General features: G+C 50.3%; 1 protein-coding gene across 1 annotated transcript in view; it reads right to left on the bottom strand.

Moving 5' to 3' along the window:
* The window catches only part of TOP1MT (DNA topoisomerase I mitochondrial), a 19,624-nt gene extending 17,816 nt beyond the window's left edge, over window positions 1–1,808 (bottom strand). The window contains exon 1 of the mRNA XM_029959257.1: window positions 1,755–1,808. The gene's annotated coding sequence lies outside the window, so the exon portion shown is untranslated. The remainder of the gene's footprint in view (window positions 1–1,754) is intronic.
* Between the last annotated feature and the right edge of the window lie 3,468 nt (window positions 1,809–5,276).

Below are 5,276 nucleotides of genomic sequence, written 5' to 3'. Positions count from 1 at the left end.
GGGACAGAACTTCACAACAATCTGCAGGACAAGGAGTGTCCAAATCCACAATTCCTTCCATCCACAATATGGGTGGGGAACATGGGAATGTTTCCCTGCTCAGCACAGAGATCACTGGAATTTCTGTGGGACTTGAGAAAGATTACAAAGCACAACCTGTCCCTATAAAATAACTCCTCCCAAGGTTTCTCTGAGCCAGGCAGGGAATTGGGAACATCATCTTGGAGCTGCTCCTGTTCCCCCCCCAAAAAAAATCCAAGCAAAATAGGAAGGAAGGAGTAGCAAGCACAGCCTAAACCAAGCCTACATCTCCCCAGGGTGGATTTAAGATGGATATTGGGAAAATTCTTCACTGGAAGGGTGGGTAAGCAGTGGAATGGGCTGCCCAGGGAAGTGCTGGAATCACCATCCCTCCTGGAAGTGTCCAGGAAACATAAACGTGGCACTTGGGGATGTGGGATAGTGGTTGGACTTGATGATCTTGGATGTCTTTTCCAACCTTAATGATTCCATGAGGGTTGAGGTGATGGTGTCCCCTGGTCCCACATGGAAATCTGGGGTCTTTTCCAACCTCTGTGATTCCAGGCTGGAGGTGACTGTGCCTCCATGTCCACATGGAAACTTGTTTCTGTCCCTTTGGGGTCACTGTCACTTCCCAAGAAAGTTCTCCCTGCTGGACAAGGCTGGAGCTGAGCTCAGCCCATGGATCAGCCCCATTCCCTGCCTCTCCCAGCTGGATAAGGCTGGAGCTGAGCTCAGCCCATGGATCAGCCCCATTCCCTGCCTTTCCCAGCTCCTGGCACCCCTCAGCAGGACCATTTTGGAAGCACAGCCCTGATCCTACCCAGGAAAGAGCTGGAAAACCACATTCCTGCTCCCAAGGAAGAGGCTCAACAGAAGGGATGGGATGGCTCTCCTGGAATTCCAGGGGAGCCCAAACAGAAGAGCCACAAATTCCTGCTTTTATCCAAAACATCCCACACAGTATCTACAAGAGACAGTGGAGGGTTTGGCCCTTTTCTCCAAATTACTTTAGGCTGATCCTTAATTACCTTAATGTGGGACAACATGGGGCACAGGAATTTTTGGGATGGAAACAAAGCTCCCAAGGAAAAAAAACACCAAACCAGGAGCCAGATGCTTTTTCCAGCTGGAATGCACGTCAGACCATCCCCACTAAATTCATTAGGGAAAAATATCCCAGGAAAACAAGCTCAGCCCTTCCAATCTCATTAACAGATCCATGACTCAGGAGGCAAAGTCCTTCCTACCACCTTTTGGGATCGGCTCTTTATTCCAGAGGTCTCATTAGAGGCCTCTCAGTGGGCATTTTGAAGAGGCAAGAGAGGATTAACCTGCTTAGGCCCAGCTTTAGTCTGAGTTCAGCTTCTTATCTCCGCCCAGATCTAGCGCAGGGAGAGGGAAGGAACAGCCTTTTCCCAGGATTTGGGAGGCTGGTTGTTCCCACCTCTCCGTTCCTGGAGGTGTTTGCAGCTGAGCAATCCCACCCTGCTGACTCAGGGAGCTTGGATGGGGCAGGACCTTCCTTCTCCACCCTCAAATCCCAGGATTGGGCCTTAAATCCCCCTCAGGATGTTTTTGGAAAGGTGTCCCTGGTGAAGCTGCTCAGCGGAGGCACCAACTGCTGGTTTTGGTGGCCCAGGGCTGTGCAACCCCACAAAAAAAAAAAGAAGAAAAAGGACAAAGTTCCCAATTCTCTGGGTAAAAATCATCCCAAAAGTGACTCAACTCACCCTGAAGAGTCTTGAAGCTCCACAGATGGCCCTTGGGGGAGGGTTCCTTTGGTCTCCTCCTGGAATATATTGGGAAAGGTGACCTGGAACAGGTATCCCAAGAGCAGCATCGTTCCCAAAAATCACCCAGCCCCTCACCCTGCAACCGTTTTCCCCTTCCTTGGCCTCCTTGGCTGGAAACCAGGAGCCCAAACCATCCAAGATTTTCCAAGCTTTGAGGTTTTTCTGGGGTTAGGAAATCCCTGCCTTCCTTCCAACACCACCATTAAAGTATTTTATGGAGTAAAAACCCGAAAGCTCTACCCCTCCCCAACCACCTGCTCCTTGGATGCACTGCTGGGATAGAATTCCAGGACTAACAGGAATGGGATGGTTCCAAAATAAAGATGCATCAAGTGCCAGCTTGGCACTTAGGAGGGGAAATCACCTTTGTAGTAGATGGCAAGAGGGAAAAAGGGGTGGGGACAAAGCCACAGGGTGGGAAACACAAGAAAGGGACAAAATAGAGGGAAAACTGGGATAGAACCTGGAAAAAAATGAGCTCAGAGGGGACACAAACCCTAAAATCTGCCCCTTGGAGGCCACCAGGAATCTTATTTTAATATCTGCACACTTGTTCTCAAAGCTGAAACCAGATTTTTTTCTGCTCCTGACCACACCAGACACCCTGAAACCCATCCCAAGCTCCTCCAACCCTCTCCAAGCATCCAGGCTCTCCATAGAAATTCCGCCTTCCCGAGTTTCTCTTTCAAAGGAAACCAAAACCACAGAGGGATTTTTCTTGAAAGCAGCTGCTGGGTGAACTCATTAAAGGGGGAATCAAAACCTCAGTTAATTAGAGGTTGGTTAGGACAACGTAAACTTTCGTTCCCTGGGAATATTCCTGCTCTGGGATTCACAATCCTACAGCTGCTGGCAGGAATCACGTAGGGAAATTCAGGAACGCGCAGCCACGACCTTCCAAAGGAAATCCTGCCTGTGGATTCCTGATGTTTGCACCGGGAACAGCAGGACATGGATCACAGCCCCCCCCACCCCAGGGAGGTTTTTCCAGGCTGTGGTTCCAGTTTTATCCTGCCAGGAAAAGAGTTTGCTGACATTTTAGATCCTTTTTGGAAAAAAAGCCTCTCTGCTGGTTTTCCACAAGAGGACAAATGGGAATTGTTAATGTGGGCAAAGCAAAACGTTGTAGGAATTAGCCAGGATCAGCCAAAAATCATGGAATGGTTTGGGTTGGAAGGAACCTTAAATATTATCCAGACCCAACCTCCTGCCATGGGAAGGGACACTTCCAACTATCCCAGGTTGCTCCAAGCTCTGTCCAACCTGGCCTTGGACACTTCCAGGGATGGGGCAGGAAGCCCAAATCCCTCAGGAAAGATGCTGCAGGATGAGACCAATCCCAGCATCATGCTTGGGAAGTGACAGAGTCCCCCGTGTCCCGGTGCTCCCGGGAAAACACCAAAACATGACTGATCCAACCCCCACGGCCACACAGGGAATTTACTCCTTAATTTAATTCCAGATGCTCCAAAAACAAGGGCTTTCCCACATCCTCAGGCTGTAGGACACCACCATCACAGATCCCTTGGGAACAAACCACGGGAGTGCTCCCAAATCCTTCAGCTCCCAGACCACCACGTACCGAGCACGGGGCAGCTCCTTCCTCAGCTTGGATCCCATTCCACGGGCTCGAGCCAAGACCTTTCCCTCCTGCAGCCTCCTGCTTTAGGGAGCTTCTTGGACACAGAGGAGACAGAAGGAAAACACGATTTTTAGGATCATGGAATGGTTTGGGTTGGAAGGAACCTTAAGATCATCTCATTCCATGGGCAGGGACACCTCCCACTAGCCCAGGTTGCTCCAAGCTGGCCTTGGACACCTCCAGGGATGGGGCAGCCACAGCTTCTCTGGGAATTCCACCCCAGACCCCCCCCTTCCCAGGGAAGAATTCCTTCCCAAAATCCAACTTAAACCCTCCCTCCTTCATCTTAAGCCCATCTCCCCTTGTCCTGTCACTCCATGCTTTTATTTCTCCCATTCTGATGCTCCAGGCAGCACAAGGGAAGCAGAGTTGGACGTGGCATTCCCATAGGATGATCCCAGATGGAGGGAGCAGAGCCCTGGAGATCCCATCTCCTCCCTGGGGGGAGTTCCAAGGACTCACCTGCTGATGACGTTCTCCTGTAGCGGCTTCTCCTCGACCTCTGGTGGTTTCTTCTTCTTCTTTTTCCCTTTTCCCCCTTTTCCTACAGGGAACTTTGCACCAGGATGGAGCAGCGTGAGGGAGAAGGAAGTTCATGCCATAGGGTTGTTGTTTTGGGTTTTTTTCCCCATCCATAAAACTTTTGGGACAGTCACCAAGGTCACCCCAGGAGGGAGAAAGAGGTACCTGCACTGAACATTCCGGCTCCTTCTTCCCAATCTTTGTCCTGAGCTCCTTTGGCACCTCCTGCCCTTTCTCCAACTCCTTCTTTCGCTTCCTGAGGACAAGGAAAAACTGATCCCGCTGAAGCCAAGCAGGGAATACCCACAGCAAACCCCTTAGTGGGGAAAATAATCCATGGTGTGATCCCACACTGCCCAGCCCTGATTTCCAGAAGCACCAAAAAAGGGCTCTCAAAAGGAAATTTAGAGGGATTTTTCTGCTTGATCCCTTAAGGCCTGAAATTCCCAGGAAATCCAGAGTGATCATGTAATGCTGGAGCCCCCCAAAATCCCCTGCCATGCCCCACAGGACCCACCTGCTGCTCTTTTTCATCCCACTATCCCTTGAGACTCCCATGGCTCCCTCATCCAGCAGTTCTTGGCAATGTTAAGGCAGAGTCCTCAAGGATGTCACTGCAACAACAGGGAGACACCCCAGGGCTGGTAGAATCCCAAATTTTCTCCTGGAGTAAACACCAAGAGCTCAACCCCAAAGGGTCAAGCTCAGCTTTAATAAGGACCCAAAGAGACCAAGAAACAGCAAATCCTTGAGTTCAGCCCCTGAGCTGCTCTGGGAGGTGGGAAAAATAAAATTCCTGCTAAAAACAAACAAACAAACAAACAAGGGAAATCCCCCCTAAAATGTGAATTTCAGGAGGAATTCCCAGCTCCTACCACGCTAGAAAATAATTCAGCAGAGCAGAGAGACCCCTCAGCTCTCACCTCCCTTTCCTCGTGGCTGCAACATCCAGACCCTCCCAAATCCCTGCTCCCCATGGAAACCCAGAGGATGGGGGAAATAAGGCTCATATTAAACATCCAGCAGGTCCCAATCCATAGAAAACCTCCCCAGCTGAGGAAAAAAATGGGATTTCTCAACGAAAAAAAGAGCCAAAGCACCGGGAAACATCAGCTGAACTTTTCAAGGACTAGAAAACACTTGGAAAACTTCCATGTTTTCCCAGACTTTGTTGTACCAGGAGCACACAGAGCTGCTGGTGGGACCAAGTTCTTCCCCCAAACCCACCCAGAGTAGGGGAGACCTCACCCAGTCGCCTCCCCGAGGGAAATTCCCTCCTCCAGGAAGTTTACTTA

This window comes from Manacus vitellinus, unplaced genomic scaffold (genome assembly GCF_001715985.3).
Source record: "Manacus vitellinus isolate BGI_N305 unplaced genomic scaffold, ASM171598v3 scaffold_1_pilon, whole genome shotgun sequence".
Classification (NCBI taxonomy): Eukaryota; Metazoa; Chordata; class Aves; order Passeriformes; family Pipridae; genus Manacus; species Manacus vitellinus.
The sequence above is the reverse complement of the archived record's forward strand: the minus strand, read 5'-3'. Positions and strand labels throughout refer to the sequence as shown.